General features: G+C 44.0%; 1 pseudogene; it reads left to right on the top strand.

Annotated features, from left to right (window-relative positions):
- The first annotated feature begins 1,643 nt into the window (after positions 1-1,643).
- LOC132479243 (proteasome maturation protein-like) lies at positions 1,644-15,878 on the top strand (annotated as a pseudogene).
- Positions 15,879-17,483: the final 1,605 nt, after the last annotated feature.

The raw sequence follows: 17,483 nt of genomic DNA, 5'->3' as shown, positions 1-17,483 counted from the left end.
GCGCCACCGGGGACTGGGGAAGTGGTCCCTGGGGCAGGACAGGCCCAGCCTGGGGCCCCTCACAGCTAATATCCCGCCCCTGGTGCCTCTGGAAAGCCACCCAGGAAGGAGGAGGGGTCTCTCCTGTCCTCTTAGAACAGCAGTCCCCGCCTGTGCGCGCTCTGTGCTCTGCCAGCCTGGCTGCCCCGGCCCAGAGGACCCTGAGACCCAGAGGGGTGAGCAGTCGTTGTCAGGGACAGGACTGAGCCTTGAACTCTGGGCTTTTTCTCCCTTCTCCCCGCGCCTCCACGACTGCCCACCCAAAGCCCGCCCCCTCCACCCCTGCCTGGCCCGCTCCCCCTCCCCCTCCCCGGACTATTTATAGGGCCTGGTTCAATGGCCTCCAGGAGAAGGGGAGCCAGAGCTCCAGGGCTAGAGCTCACTGGGCCTTCCCCAGGCTGGGCAGGGTCCGCTTTCAGCCCAGCAAAAGGCCATGTCACTCAGAGTGAGCAGGGGGGCTGGGGAGGCCAGGCCACGGCAGGAGGCTGGGCTAGGACCTGGGCCAAGGGCCCCTCTGGAGTCCTTTGCAGTCCACAGACAAGCTGGGCTTCCTCAGAAGTGTCCTGGAGCCTCCTTGGTGCTGGGGCGGATAAGGGAGGTGTACAAGGGCAAGAGCCATCCTTGGGAAGGCCTGGAGTGCGGAGGCCAACGCGAGGGCCCACCAGGCTGCCGACTCCCTTGGAAGCCCCCAGAGTCTCCTTTCTCTAACAAAACTGTCCCTCTGGCCCATGGATCTGCTCCACCAACAAGTGAATGGCTTAGGGTGCCATTCAAGGCCCTTCCAGCAAAATGCACAAACTCTCACATATCTGCCATTGTGGCTGCACAGGTCCTGCGGCCTGAAGCATCCTTTCCACCTGTCATCCTGTCTGACAACCTCCCCGCTCCTTCTTTAGACCTTCAGAGCCCAGTTTAAACGCCACCTCCTCTGGGAAGCCATCCCTGATGAAGCCTGCAGCACTCCCCGTCTCTCCTCCCCGCCACACCCTGCCCACTGGCATACATCCCTCCTCTCCCGCCCTGGCTCCCTCCTCCAACGTGTGGCTTGTGTCTCTCTTGAGCGCTGATCTCGGTTTGGGGCTCCTGAAAGGGCAGGGCCGCACCTCACTCAGGCCTCTGCCCCATCGCCCAGCCCGCAGCTCCACAGCCAAGGCCTGTTGAATGAGTGAGTGACAGCGAGGGACACTGGATGCATGAGCGCAGGAACTAGTGATTGAACAGCAAATGGAGATGGAGAGAACCAGCGGGAAAGAAAGCAGGAAAGATCCCTTCTGTGTCTCCTGAGCCCTGGAGGGACTGCCTGGTGTCCCAGTGGGCAGGAAGGAGACAGGGACAGCCCAGGCCAGGTCTCAGTGACACTGCTCGGCCCTGGGCAGCAGCCAGCTCGGTCACTCTCATTCTTTCCAGATCAAAGTTCCCCCAGGGAACAGCCCGGAACCTGACACTGGCCCGGGGTGGGGGGTTGGACCAGCTGGTGCTGTTGAGGAGGAGGACACTGAGAGGCAGGGCATTTGTCCCCAGCTCCACAGACACCAGGTCAGCAGCCCAGGGAGGAGGCTGGAAACGCTTCCGCACACCTACTCCAGCCCCAGCCCTACTCTCGGATGAAGGGCCGCACCGGTAGGTCGGGAACCCCTGGCTCTAGGCCCTTCTGTTCCAGAATCCCCAAGGACCCCAAGCCCCTCAGGGCCTCAGGGGCTCGGCTCCCTGTACTGCCACCCCTCCACACACGTCAGTTCTGACTCATCCCCACCCCATCTCCCAGCAGCTCCCATCTCAGACACCCTCCAGGTGTATGTTTCTCTGTCTCCCAGCATCTGCGTCTGTTTCTGTCTTTGCACCTTTCTTTCTAGACTCTCCGTATTTCTGTGTTTCTCTGTATTTTTTGTTCTTCCCTCAGTCCTTACTCCTGTGTCTTTTTCCACCTCTCTGTTCCCTGGACATGAAGTGGAACTACGGAGTGGTGTGTTAGCCCTTCGGTCTGCAGTGAACAGATTTTTCCTGCTGCTGGGACTGGGCTGGGAGAGGATGGGAGAGAACAGAACCCAGTGCCCTTGCTGCAGCTAGGCCTCCCTGGTACCCTCAGCTGCTGTGTCTGAGCCAGACCTAGGTCAGCCCCATGGCCACATGAGCACAGAGCAGAAGTGGGCAGAGCTGGTCTGGGGTGGGAGGCCCGTGTCAGTGGACCAGATCCGAGTCTGCCACTCCTCTGTCCTTCTTCCTCGTTCCACGCCTAGCTGTGGAAAGTCACACCACAGCCAGAGTTTGACTTCATAGCCCCCACTCCCATGTGCAAGCTGGTGTTACACACACACACAGCATAGGGGAGTGGCTCAGAGCATAGGACTCTGCATCTCAGTCATGGCTCACTCATCTCTGGACCTCAGTTTTCTTATCTGTAAAATGGGGATTATAATAATAGTATCTGTGTCCTGGGATTGTTAAGAAGCATTAAATTAGTTCATGTCTGTAAGGCCCTTACAAACAAACGCCCTATGTCTGGCACATAGTAGGCACCCTCTCTATCTGTCTGTCTACCTATCTGTTACATAAAATTAATAAAATTAATAAATATGCATGCATGCTTCAAACTTGACTCTCAATAAAAATTACATGTTGCTTTCACCTTTATCCTGTTGCCCCAGGCTGAGCCAGACCCTGGTCACCAGCAGGTCCAAACAATCTTGATGTGAGTAGTTGTTAATTCAAGTACAGGAAAATCATACAGCTCTGGGTGTGTGCATTTCTACAGATCTGCTTGTGGAACCACATGTCATTAACAGCAGCTGTATGACATGTGGAGAAGTCGCATTGCTTCTGGTTGAAGACGGTTGAAACCATCTCCTTCTGTTCCAGACACGTAGACGTGAGATTGTTAAAAATTAATGAGGGGGACGTGTCTGTAGACAAGAAACGGAGACTACTCTGTAAAAGAAAGAAGACAGGAGGCCTCAGGGAGAGAAGGGGCTGAAGCTGGCAGTCCCCAGGGGCTGGGAAGAGAGCAGGGCTGAACTTGTAGGGTGTGGGCCATGGTGTGAACGCTAAGCCAGGCTGGGACCTGAGCCTGGCTGGTGTCAGGATCTGTGGTGCCAGTTGTGATGATAAACCAGAGCAGCTCTGTCCACCATTCAAGGCTGTGGCAAAAACCAAAGCCACATGCCTGTGGTTGGGCCCTCAGCAGAGCCACTGGGCTTAAAGGGACTGTCCCAGAAATGTGTCATCCACATGACGTTGGAGGCCCACAGTGGACACTTCTGAGAAAACCCTGGTCTGGAGCCCAGCCAGATACAGACCAAGCTGAGGCCACTAGCAGATGGCCTTGGGTTTTGCAGAACCTCCAGATAACCTCACAACCAAGAATCACAGAGCACTGAGGAAGCCAACAAACTTGGCAAATGGAAGAACTGATAGCTGAGAAAACAAAGTTTTAGAGCAATTTGAAAAGCCTTTAAAGTAGGTATCTTTAAGGTCCTCAAAGAAACCAAAGGAACAGCAACCACCAAACAACAAAAGGAGGTCGTGAAATAAGAGTAGGACAGATGACAGAATCCATTACAAACATGGGAAATTAAAATTACAGATAATAAAAAACTGAAAAGGTGAGCTGAATATCTTAACTGAATAGAGCTGGAGAGAGACATAATGAATTAGAAGTTTCGAGTTGAGGAAATCTCCAAGAACATATGACTAAGAGATCGAGAGATGGAAAATATGAAAGAAAAAAATTAGACACGAGGAGAATAGAAACAGATGTATCCAGAACAGATATATAGAAAGAGTGATGGAGAGAATTGCTAAAGAGGTCATGGCTGAGGATTTTCCAGAAATGAAAAAAATCCATAAATCCTTAGACTGGGAAAAATCTTAGCACATCCTAAGCACGGTGAACAAAAAACAGAAAATCTATACTAGTTTCACATTTTAGTAAAACTTCAGAACATCAAGGATCAAGACAAAAAAATCCTAGTACCAGAAAACAAGGAATAAGAATATGACATCAGAGTCTTCATCGACAGTACTAGAAGCCAGAAGACGATAAAATATTTTCAAAGGAGTAAAGGACAACAAAGCTGAACCTAGAGTTGTGAACACGGCAATACTATAGTTAAGAGTAATGGCAGATTAAGTACATTTTCAGACATCACTTAAAAGGAAAAATGAACTTGGAAAGAAGCAGTGGGTTGGAATAAGAAAGAGTGAGCAAATAAATCAGCTAAATATATTGGCAAATCTAAATAACTATCATCAATGTTATTATGTTTAGTGCCTGGTCCTAAAATTTCAGATCACAAGAACATGGGAGTTGGAAGGGAAGAGTATGGAGAGCAGTCCTGAGTATCATGTATCCCAAATGAACTTATTTACAAAACAGAAATAGACCCACAGACACAGAAAACAAACTTATGGTTACCAAAGGGGAAAGGTGGTGGGGGGGGATAAATTAGGAGGTTGGGATTAACATATACATGCTACTATACATAAAATAGACAACCAACAAGGACCTACTATATAGCACAGGGAACCATACTCAATATTTTGTAATAACCTATAAGGGACAATAATCTGAAATTTTATATATATACACAACTGAATCACTTTGCTGTGCACCTGAAACTAACACAACATTGTAAATAAACAATACTTCAATTAAAAAAAAAAGATTTCCATGTATCAGATGCTGCTGGCGTCCTAACTCACATCCTCCCTGCCTCTCTGATTTCAGCTAAAGCTGCAACCAACTCTTCCTGGGGGGCTCTGGATGACAGGCTCAGTTTTTGCTCCAGGACTTCTGGAGTTAACGCCTCCAGAGGCGGCCCTCAACCAGGGGGCATGGGAGCTGACGGATAAATGCTTCTCCCACTAGCTCTTCATGTGGACAATTTTGAGAGGCTTTCTAAAGGCTCATCAGAAGGTCCCCACTGGAACTGAGCCCAAACTGCCCACAGCAGAGACCTCAGTATCACACTCATAGTGGTTTTTTCTCCATCCCTCACTCTCCCGGTCTCTGTCTCCAGCTTCCTGCCATGATTTCCAGATCAACCTTCTAACGCAAGACTCCTTATCACAAGTTTTGCTTTCAATAGGACTCTGAGCTAAGACACTAAGGTTCTTGTCTTCTTCAGAAGGATCATAGAGATGCAGATTGCTTTTTTACTGAGATAGTTTACATCCATTAAGTAAATTTTGCAGATGTAAAGTCAGTGGTGTTTTATATATCCACAAAGGTGTGCAACCATGACCGCTATCTAATTCCAAAACATTTTCATCACTCCAAGCAGAAATCCTGTACCTACTAGCAGCCATTCCCCAATTCCACCATTAACCTACTTTCTGCCTCTATGGATTTGCCCATTCTGTATATTTCATATACATGGAATCATATAACACGTGGTCTTATGTGACTGGCTTCTTCCATTTGGCATGTTTCCAAGGTTCAACCATGCAACATGCATTGTGGTCCTTCATTCCTTTTCATGGCTGAATGACATTCCATTGTATGGCAGAGCAAAATATAGAGGACAGGATGAAGCTGCAAGATAGTTTAATAATCAGGAAGAAGTAACACAAACATGTCATTTAGAAATCCAGGAGTAAATATTTTATTTTTTACACCAAATTCACTCAAATTCATTAACAGACATTTAAAATGCAAAACTATCAAAATTATAGAGATAAACATAGAAAATCTACATGACCTTGGGTTTGGTCTGTAGATCATGAGCTTTGAGTTTTAATACACAACACAAAAAGCCAATCCACAAAAGAAAAAAGCAATATTGTGGGCTTTATGAAATGAAAGATTTCTACTGTGTAGGAGTAAATATTTTAAAAATCAACTCCAGAGGAAATAAGAAAGTGACTGCCAAAAAAAAACCCCGTAACCCAACAAACATCTTTTTCTAAACAAACATTGAAGGAAATGACCTCATTCTTTATGTGCATGTATAACTAATGGAAATAAAAACTAAAATTAGAAAAAAAGGAAAAAAACATGATAAATAGAAGATACAAAATAAGATGTCAAAATAAGTCCAAATATACCCATCACAATGCATTTAAGTGACTTAAATTTACCTATTAAGAAAACGAGGCCTTTCAGAATGGATAAAATCCAATCATATTCTACTAACAAGAGACATACCTAAAAAGCAACTATAATATGGAAATGCTGACATAGGAAGGATGGACAAAAATATCCTTCTCAGGCAAGAACAAAAGAAAGAGGAAAGCTGTCGTGGCAATAGTGAGGTCAGACAACATAGAATTCAGAACAAAAGGCATTAAGATTAAGGTGGATATTTCATACTAATAAAATGAATAATCTGCTAACAGGATTCAGCAGTCATGAGTGCGTCAATCATGTTCTCATTTTATTGTGGTACAAAACACATAACATAAAATTTACCACCTTAGGGGGCTTCCCTGGTGGTGCAGTGGTTGAGAGTCTGCCTGCCGATGCAGGGGACACAGGTTCGTGCCCTGGGAGGATCCCACATGCCGTGGAGCGGCTGGGCCCGTGAGCCATGGCCGCTGAGCCTGCGCGTCCGGAGCCTGTGCTCTGCAACGGGAGAGGCCACAACAGTGTGAGGCCTGCGTACCGCAAAAAAAAAAAAAAAAAAAAAAAAAAATTTACCACCTTAACCATTTCTAAGTGTACAGTTCAGTGGTGTTAAGGACATTCACATTGCTGTGCAATCACCACCACCATCCATCTTCAAACCCTTTCCTCTTGCAAAACCAAAACTCTGTACCCAGTAAACAATAAATCCCCATGTCCCTCTCCCTCTAGCCTCTGGAAACCACCATTCTATTTTCTGTCTCAGAATCTGATTGCTCTAAGTACCTTATGAAAGTGGAATCATACAGTATTTGTCTTTTTGTGACTGGCATATTTCACTTAGCATAATGTCCTCAAGGTTCATCCAAATTCTGACAGTGTGTGTCAGAATTTCTTTCCTTTTTAAGGCTAAATAATATTCCATTGTATGTACGTACCACATTTTGTTTTTCCATTCTCCATCCATGGACACTTGGGCTGCTTCTGCCCCATGGCTATTGTGAATAACGCTGCTATGAACATGAGTGTGAATGCATGTGTCCATCAGTAGTCAACCAATGGTCACTTATTGAAACCTCACTGTCTTCTAGGCATGGCTCCAGGCGTGGGGAATACAGCAGCGAACAAGACAGCAGTCTGCCCTCCAGAGGCTTATATTCTAGTGGGGGGACTCAATATGCACACAAACGGTGCAGTCACGTGACAGCAGGTGCTGGTCAGTGCCATGAGGAAGATGAACCCTGTGGTCCATGAGCGACTGTTTTATCCAGGAGGGTCTGAAAAGGCCTGTCCAAAGAAGGTGAAATTTGTGTTGAGACCTGAAAAGTAAGATGGTAGCTAAGACCTGTAGAGGAAAGAACATTCTAGGCAGAAGCAGCAGCAGGAGCAAAGAAGCCCGAGCCTGGATCCAGTTTGGAGTGTTAAAATGCTTTGAGGACGGTGAGGCTGGTGGGCAGCAGAAAGATGGGCAGAGGCTTGAGGACAGAGAGGGAGGCAGCGGTGAGGGGGTGGGTCCACATGAGGGGTGGCCTTGAGGGCAGTGGTGCAGGCATGGGAGCTCTGGAAGGTGTCAAGTAAGGGGAGGACCTGGTCTCCTTTACTGCCATGTGGAAGGTGGATTTCAACAGGGCCAGCGGGACGGTGGGGCTTGCAGTTAGGCGTGTACCTAACTCAGCCCTGAAGTGGGGAATGCTAAAACTGGTAGTTCTACAAGGAGAAGTTGAGAAATCTATTAATCACAGCGGGCAGTTTTAACCTCTGGGTGAAGGAGAGTCTCTCAGCCCCGCCTGTGTTGCCCTGTAGCTCCCACTTTCTCTCCGGCCCCCCGCGGCCATCCATCCCACGTCTTCATGTCACCTCTCTCTTCTTCCCAGAGCCTCTAGCGCCTCCCAGCCCCTGAACGTCACTGACAGTTCTTCCAGGCCCTACCGTCCTTCCAGTGACCCCCCCAGCCTTCCTGGCCTCTCCCAGGCTCTCCCAATTCACCTCTTCCCTCCTGCGCCCCCTATTACCCCTTTTGGAATCTCAGCTCCTCTCACCTCCTTAGTTCCTTCCATTCCCCGTTCCCTAGCAACTCAAATCCCCAAATCATCCCCAGCTCTATTTCATAGCTCCCCTAGTCCCTGCCTAATCCTCCCAGACACTCAGTCTTTTTATACCCCCAGCCCTGAACCCCACCAACTTCCTCTCGTTTCCCAGAGTCCCTCCAGGTCCCCCCATTCCCCGTTTGGTCCGTCTGCTTAGAGACTCATTTTCTAGTTCCTCATGTGGGACCAGAGCATCTTTATTTATTTTCCATTATTTCCCACTTGCCAGAAGGGCCCTTACACTGAGACCCTTGGTTGGCCAGATATGAGTAAAACACAAACACGGTTTTAATGCCAACTCCAGCCACCCCCAGACCCAGTAAGGAGGAAAGGCAGGGTCCCCCAGGCTCCCTTTCATTTCCTACCCCAAGCAGGATGAGAGCATGCTGACCACAGGGTGGGGGCAGGGCCCATCCTGGCAGCCAGGGAGCTCCAGGTCCAGCCAGCGGAGAGTCCTAGCAGCTGCCACCACACAGACCCAGCCAGAGCATGGGGCCTGCGGCAGCAGGTGGTCACGGAGCGGGGACCAGAGGGGTCTGTTTTTGGAAGGGCTGTGATTTATCAAGATGGCCAGCCCTGGTTAACTCCTTTCCCATCTGTCCTATCACCACGCAATTCCTCCAAACTCCTCCCAGCTCCCCCATCCCTTCCCAGACCCCCAGTCCCTCAACCTCACCCATGCTCCCAGTCTCTCCAACCGTCCACAGGGCTTCCTAGTGTCTGTCCCACCCCCCCATTTCCCCTCCGGTCCCTGCCATTTCCCCCAGGGCCCCAGACCTCCACCTGGGTTAAGGCTAGGGGACTGGGGTCCCCAGAGGATTGGGCTAAGCACTGATGTGCTTGTGTGAGAGAGGAAACTACCCAAGGCAAGGGAAAGAACCATCATAGAGGAGTAGACCAAACATTTCTGGGGCTCACACAGGAGTAAGAATAGTCTCTGTTTCCACCAGTCAGAATGGAGAGGCCTCGTAATATACCAAGCATTGGGTAGAGTCTTCAGATGGGTCATGCATTTCAACAAAATGAAAAGGCAACCCATGGAATGGGAGAAAATATTTGCAAACCACATATCCGATAAGGGGTTGATATCCAAAAGGGATAAGGAATGCATACAACGCAACAACAACAAAAAACAATTATAAAATGGGCAAAGGACCTGAATAGATATTTTTCCAAAGAAGATATACAAATGGCTAATATGAAAAGATGCTTGACATCACTAATTATCAGAGAAATGCAAGTTGAAACCACAATAAGATATCATTTCACACCTGTTAGGATGTCTATTATCAAAAGGACGTGAGGGACTTCCCTGGTGGTGCAGTGGTTAAGAATCCGCCTGCCAATGCAGGGGACACGGGTTTGAGCCCTGGTCCAGGAAGTTCCCACATGCCACGGAGCAACTAAGTCCGTGCGCCACAACTACTGAGCCTGCGCTCTAGAGCCCAAGAGCCACAACTACTGAAGCCCGCGCGCCTAAAGCCCATGCTCCACAACAAGAGAAGCCACCGCAATGAGAAGCTCGCGCACTGCAACAAAGAGTAGCCCCTGCTTGCCACAACTAGAGAAAAGCCCAGGCACAGCAACAAAGACCCAATGCAGCCATTAAAAAAAAAAAAAAAAAGACATGAGATAACCAATGTTGATGAGGATGTTGAGAAAAGTGAATTCTAGCACTCTGTTGGTGGGAATGTAAACTGGTACAGTCACTATGGAAAACAGTACAGGGGTTCCTCAAAAAATTAAAAATAGAACTACTATATGATCCAGCAATCTCACTTCTGGGAGATTCACATCCAAAGGAAATGAAATCACTGTCTCTAAGAGATAACTGTACTCCCATGTTCACTGCAGCATTATTCACAAGAGCAAAGATATAGAAAGAACCTAGGTGTCTGCTGACAGGTGAATGGATAAAGAAAATTTCACACACACACACATATGTGCGCGCACACACACGCACACAATGGAATATTATTCAGTACCTAGAGGGGTGGGATAGGGAGGGTGGGAGGGAGGCTCAAGAGGGAGAAGATATGGGGACATGTGTACACATATGGCTGATTCGCTTTGTTGTGCAACAGAAACTAACACAGTATTGTGAAGCAATTATACTCCAATAAAGATCTATTTAAAAAAAAGAAAGGAAGGAAATCTTGCCATTTGCAGATGCATGGATGAACCCAGAGGGCATTAAGCTAAATGAAATAAGCCAGACAGAGAGAGAGACAAGTACTGCATGATATCACTTACACATTAAAAAAAAAAAAAGTCAAACTCATAGAAACAGAATACAGTGGTGGTTGCCAGGGGCTGGAGAGAGGGGGGAATGGGCAGAGGTTGGTAAAAGGGTACAAACTTTCAGTTGTAAGATGGATGAATTCTGAGGATCTAATGCACAGCATGGTGACTACAGCTGATAACACACTGTTGTATAGTTACTCTCTCAGCAGATCTTAAGCTTCCCCCACACACCCAACAAAGGCAACTATGTGCGGTGATGGATGTGTTAATTAACTTGACTGTGGGAATCCTGTCACAATGTCTATGTATATCAAATAATGTTGTACACTTGAAATATATTACAATTTAATTTGTCAACTATACCTCAGTAAAGCTGGTGGGGAGGGGAATAAGGATCATGCATTAGTAGTAGGGCTAATTAGTCCCAAAATAAAGGCTTCCTGCCATAACAAAGTATAAAAAGAAGCCTGAAAGGACAAACTGAGTGACAAGTGAGTTAACCGTATGCCAGAACAACATCCAACACTCTTTAAAGGAATACAATAAAACACAGCACATAAGATTCAACAAGATAAAATTCACAACATTCAGCACCCATTAGAAAATTACAAGACATATGTAATGAAACAGAAAAATCTGACCCATACCTAGGAGAAAAACAAATAATAAGAAACAGACCCAGAAATGACAGAGATTATGGAATTAGTAGATAAAGACATTAAAACAGCTATTTTATTTCATTTATTTTTATTTTTTAAACAGCTTTATTAGAGTCTAATTGCTTTACAATGTGTGTTAGTTTCTGCTAAAACAGCTATTTTAAATCTTAAAATATAATCAAGGAAAATCTGGCCATGATAGGGACAGAAATAAAAGATATATAAAAGAGACCAAAATGGAACTTCTAAAGCTTAAATACACAATATCCAAAATGAAAAATACACTGGATGGGCTTAAGAGCAGATGAGATATTACAGAAGAGAAGATCAGTTTCCTTGAAGAAATTGCATAAAAGATAAAGCACTACGAGAAAAGACACTAAAAAAGAAGTAAGCAGAGTCGTGGCGGGCTGTAGGACAATATAAAGCAATCTAACATATTCCAATTACAAATTGGAATCCCAGAAGAAGAGGAGAAAATGGGGGAACAGAACAAGTATTTGTTTGTTTATTTATTTATTTGGCTGCGCCAGGTCTTAGTTGCGGCATGCGGGATCTTTTAGTTATGGCAGGTGGGATCTTTAGTTGCGGCATGTGGGATCTAGTTCCCTGACCAGGGATTGAACCCAGGCCCCCTGCATTGGGAGTATGGAGTCTTAGCCACTGGACCTCCAGGGAAGTCCCCAGAACAAATATTTGAATAAATCATGGCTTAAAATTTTCCAAATTAGATGAAGACTATAAACCCATAGATCCAAGAATCTCAATGAAACCCAAGCAAAGAAACAAAGAAAACCACACCAAGGCACATCGCAATCAGATTGCTAAAACCAATGATAAAAAGAAAATCTTAAAAGTTGCTGAAAAGATTCGACTTCTAACCAAGATGGAATAATGAGGATTGGATTTACCCTCTTACTGAAACAATCTAAGAACAGACAAAATATATGAAATAACAGTTTTCAAGACACTTGATTTCAGGCAACAAAGGACAGTGATCTCAAAGATGGGGAAAAATTAGGTGAACTCTAAAATTGCTCCAGTTCACGGCTTTGGGTGTACTATTGTAAGGTTCTTATGCTATACATGAGATGGTATAACATCACCGTAACCTATAAACCTGAAACCAACCAGTAACAACAATAAGCTATAGCCAATAAACTAACAAAGGGGATAAAATGGAATCATAAGTAATATTTGATTGATCCAAAGAAGTCACAAAAGGATGATAAATGAGAACAAGTAAAGTGTGAAATAAGCAGAAGGAAATAATATAACAAGCAGAATTTAATTAAGTATAAAACAGAACAACAATAAAGTCAGTTATGCCAGAAATGAATTCAAAAGCTGATTCTTTGAAATTATCTATAAAATGGGGTGGAGGTGGGGGAATATAGGTAGATTGATCAGGAAAAAGGAAAAGGAGGGAAGACACAAAATATCAGGAATGAAAAGAGGACATTTCTACAGATCCTACAGACATCAAAAGGATAATAAGGGAATATTATGAAATATTTCATGCCAATAAACTTGTATAAATTGTATAAATTCCTTGAAAGACACATGCTATCAAAGTTCACTCAAAAAGAATAGTTAACCTTTCCAAAAAAAAACAAAAACAAAAAACTCAAGGCACAAATGACTTCACAGATGAATTCTACCAAACAGTTAAGAAAGAAATACTAAAAATTGTGCACAGACTCTTCCAGAAATCTGTAGAGAAGGGAATACTTCCCAACTCATTCTATGAGGCCAGCTCCTAGCCTGGTTTTTCCTGATACCAAAACCAGCTAAGAACATTACAACAAAACTACAGAACAATATCCCTTATGCACATAGATACAAAATCCTTAACAGAATTTTAGCAAATCAAATTCAGTAATATATAACAAAATAAGGCATCATGACCATAAGGGGTTTATCCCAGGAATGCAAGCTTGGTTTAACATTTGAAAATTAATCAATATAATCCAAATTAACAGTGCAAATGAAGAACTACAGGATTCTCTCAAAAGACACAGAAAGAGCATTTGACAAAATGCAACATCCACTAATGATTTAGGGGGGGAAAAAAACACCTCAGCAAACTAGGAACAGAAAGGAACTTCCTCAGCCTTACAGAGGACAGTCAAGATAAGCCTACAACTAACATTATACTTTAATATAAAAGGCTGAGTGCTTTTCCCCTAAGATTAGGGGAGAAAAAAATCAAGATATCTGATTTTTTTCCCCCTAATATCAGATATCTGATATCGGTCTCACCTCTTCTATTCAAAATTGTACTGGAAGTCTTAGCCAGTGCAATAAGGCAAGGGAAAGAAAAGGCATACAGATTGGATAAGAAGAAGTAAAACTCTTTATTCACAAAACATGATTGTCCAGGTAGAAAATCTTAAGCAATCTACCAAAATACTACTATAACAACTAAATGAATTTAGCAAGGTGTCAGAATCAAAGGATCAAGGTTAATATACAAAACTCAATTTCTTTATATTAGTGAGACATTAGTGGGACATTGAATTTTTAAAATATCATTTACATAGTATTTACAATGGCAGACAATGCAATACCATACACAATAGAGGAAAACTCAAAACACTTAAGAATATATTTAACAAAATATATACCAAACATAGAAAATTACAAAATATTGCTGAGATAAATTAAAGAAGTTCTAAATAAACAGAGATATACCAAGTTGATGAATCATAACACAGTATTATTGTTGATTCACCCCAAATGGATCTGTAGAGTATAACTATCCCAGTCAAAATTCCGGCATGCTTTCTTTCTTGAAAATTGCTGAGATAATTCTAAAATTCAGCCAAAAAATGTTTTAAAAAGAAGAAATATATTAGAGGACTCAAACTACCCAATTTTGAGAGCTACCGTAATCAAGATAGTTCAGTATAAGGATAAGGGACATCAATGGCACAGAATAGAAAGTCCATAAATAGGCTCACACACACAGAAACAATCTGAGATAGGCTGGGACATGGGACCTGGGACCCTTCACTGGAGTGCTTGCACTTGCAGCTGGACAAATCTCTCCTCCTCTCCTGGAGCAACCGAATACAAAGAAACTATAAGGGACTAAAAATAAGTTCATGCATGTGCAGTTAGGGCAAATTATGAACAAAAAGATACAAAGAGGCCACAAACCAACTGCCACTTCTGAGGTGCTGGGAGAAAAGCAGGGTACTACGCATGATCCCTGCATACAGCACCACAAAGGGGTTGGTGGACCACCTGAGCTACACCTCCTGCCCAACCCATGGACCCACCCCTATTGTTACCCAACGCGGCTCCTCCAGGAGTGAGCAAGGGTACATGTTACTTGTTTTCGCTCCCTCCTGATGAAGGCTGAATTTCTCATCTGGCCTCTTTTCAATTTCTACTGATTAAAGAGTCCAAGGACCCGAGTCCGAGTCTGTAGCAAATTGATTTTCAACAAAGGCTGGAAAGTGTGAAAGGGATTGTCTTTGCTACAAATGGTGCTGGAATAACTGGATACCTATATGCAAAAATAAAATGAACCTTGACCTGTACCTCCCACCATACCCCCAAATTAATTCAAAATTAATCATAGACCTAACTATAAGAGCTAAAACTATAACACTTCTAGAAAAAAGCATAGGACAAAAATCTTTGTGATCCTTTTTTTTTGGCCATGCCGCATGGCTTTCAGGATCTCAGTTCCCCAACCAGGGATTAAACCTGGGACACAGCAGTGAAAGCCTGGAATCCTAACCACAAGGCCACCCCCTTGGCAAGTACCACTTAGATAGGAAGCAAAAGTAAAATGATAAATAGAACTTTATCAAAAATAAAAAATTCTGATCTTCAAAAGATATCATTAAGAAAAATGAAAAGGCAAGCCATATTTCTAAAATACATTTATCCAGTAAAGGACCTGTATCTAGAATGTACAAGGAATTCTTAAAACTCAATAAAAACAGCTTACTTTTTTTTTTTTTTTTTCCCCCGGTACGCGGGCCTCTCACTGTTGTGGCCTCTCCCGTTGTGGAGCACAGGCTCCAGATGCGCAGGCTCAGCAGCCATGGCTCACAGGCCCAGCCGCTCCGCGGCATGTGGGATCCTCCTGGACCGGGGCACGAACCCGTGTCCCCTGCATTGGCAGGTGGACTCTCAACCACTGCGCCACCAGGGAAGCCCAAAACAGCTTACTTTTTTTAATGGGCAAAAGATGTGAACAGACACTTCACCAAAGAGGATATATGATTGGAAAATAATCAAATAAAATGATGTTCAGCATTATTAGACCTTAGGGAAATGCAAATTAAAACCACATGAAATGCAAGTGAGCAGCAGGGCCGGCTGACATTAATGGTACTGAGAGGCTGTGTGCAGGGCGACTTGGGCTTGGATCTCAGCTGAAGGACAGTATTCCAGTTACTGAACTTTCAGCAAGTGGACATTTTGAAAGCCATGATCTTTTTTGAAAAGGTTTTTTTCTTGTGTGAAAAATGAACTTTTCCCCAGTCATCCTCTTAAACTGTCAGAAATAAAATTTCCAGCTCAACCAAGACAAAATGAATATTTCTACACTGAGAAACTCTGGGGTCTATTTGCTCCACTAAAATTACAAATGGAATTCAAAGCAATGCAGCATGTTCAGCATCTTCCATTTCTTCCAAGCTCAAACCTTTCACTGGATATTTGAGGAATGATGACAAGCCTATTGGATTTGAAGATATTTTTAATGACACATCACAAAGTGAACTAATGGGAGAACCTCACTTGGTGGAATATAAACTCAATTTCCTGTAACGCAGTGTGCTATTCATGAAAACAGAGGGACTGCTTCTTGTTTATAGTCATCTATTTACTATAATTTGGTGTACACAACATTAAAAGTAATGACACATTAGGAAAAAAAAACCAACAAACCCACATACACATACCCTAGAGTGGCTAAAAATTTTTAAAACTGACAATACTAAGTGTTGTCAAGAATATAGAGCAACTGGAGCTTTCATCCATTGCTGGTGGGAATGCAAAATGGTGCAGTTACTCTGGAAAGTAATTTGGTAGTTTTCTTTTGTTTTTTGTTTTTTAAATCAAGTTAACCATACACTTACCATATGAACCAGAAATCCCACTCTTAGATATTTACTTAAGAGGAATAAAAACATGTATTCACACAAAGACTTGTACACAAATGTTTATAACAGCTCTATTCGTAATGATAAAAATTTGGAAACAACTCCATCAATGGGTGAATAAATAAATTGTAGTGTATAGATACAATGAACACTACTCAGCAATAAAAAGAAAAATCTAGTAATACATGCAACAATATGAATGTTTCTCAACATTAATGCTAAGTGAAAGAAACCAAATCTGAGTGATTATTTGTTGTATGATTCCATTTATAATCCGTAAATCCTCAAAACATGATTCCTTTGGTGAAGGCAAATGTATAAGGATAGAAATCAGACTGGTGGTTGTTAAAGGCCAGAGGTAAGAGGTGAGGCAAAGGGCACAATGAACCTTTTCAGTCTAGGGAAATGTTCTTTATGCTGATTGTGGTGTTGGTCAATGGTGGTATATAGTTAAAATTGGTGAATTTTACTTTAAGTAAATTATACCTCAATCCGATTTTTAAAATAGAATGCATGACAGACTTGCTGGCTACCACTGGTTTTTGTTTGTTTGTTTTTTTTAACACCTTTATTGGAGTATAATTGCTTTACAATGTTGTGTTAGTTCTACCACTGGTTTTGATAGTAAAGTGAAGACTGTTTGCCGCACTGGAAACTGGTTCCCCTAAAGAAATCTGTTGGAAGGAAAGTATGTGTGACTGTTTCCCTTGGACCAGATGTGAGCCATAGGAGAGCGAAGACCTGCACGGAGAGGTAATAAAACCTGTCCAAGGGCGCCACCAGGAGGGCATCTGAGACTTAGCAGCAAGAAGCTGAAGCCTAGGCCTGCCCGTGGGCCTAGGAGAGGTCAGCTGCCAGTCCAGACTAGGATGAGACTTGTGGGTGACAGACCCGGGTAATGGTGTGGGCTAGAGGGTTGGGAAGAACTTACAAAAGAGCCCCGCTAGATGAAGAGTCAGCTTTATACACATGCCAGGCCCGGGGAGATTGTGTGGCAGCTCACACAGTACTAGTCAGAATAAGACCTTTCTTGCCCCTTTCCTCCTCCCTCTCCCTCCCACATTTCAACTCCAGAGAAAGCAAAAGCAGCTTAGTGAGTGAGTGAGTGAGGAAGAGGATCTCAGGGTGTAAGAGCAGTGGGGGAATGGAAACAGGCGTTTGTCAGACGCACACATTTCCCCTCCCCCCACCACCACTCACGCACATTTTTTCCAGCTGCATGCTGTCTACCCAAAACACATCGGGAAGGTGCAAGGGAGACATTTTTAAC

Source organism: Mesoplodon densirostris, chromosome 18 (genome assembly GCF_025265405.1).
Source record: "Mesoplodon densirostris isolate mMesDen1 chromosome 18, mMesDen1 primary haplotype, whole genome shotgun sequence".
In the NCBI taxonomy this organism is placed as follows: Eukaryota; Metazoa; Chordata; class Mammalia; order Artiodactyla; family Ziphiidae; genus Mesoplodon; species Mesoplodon densirostris.
The sequence above is the reverse complement of the archived record's forward strand: the minus strand, read 5'-3'. Positions and strand labels throughout refer to the sequence as shown.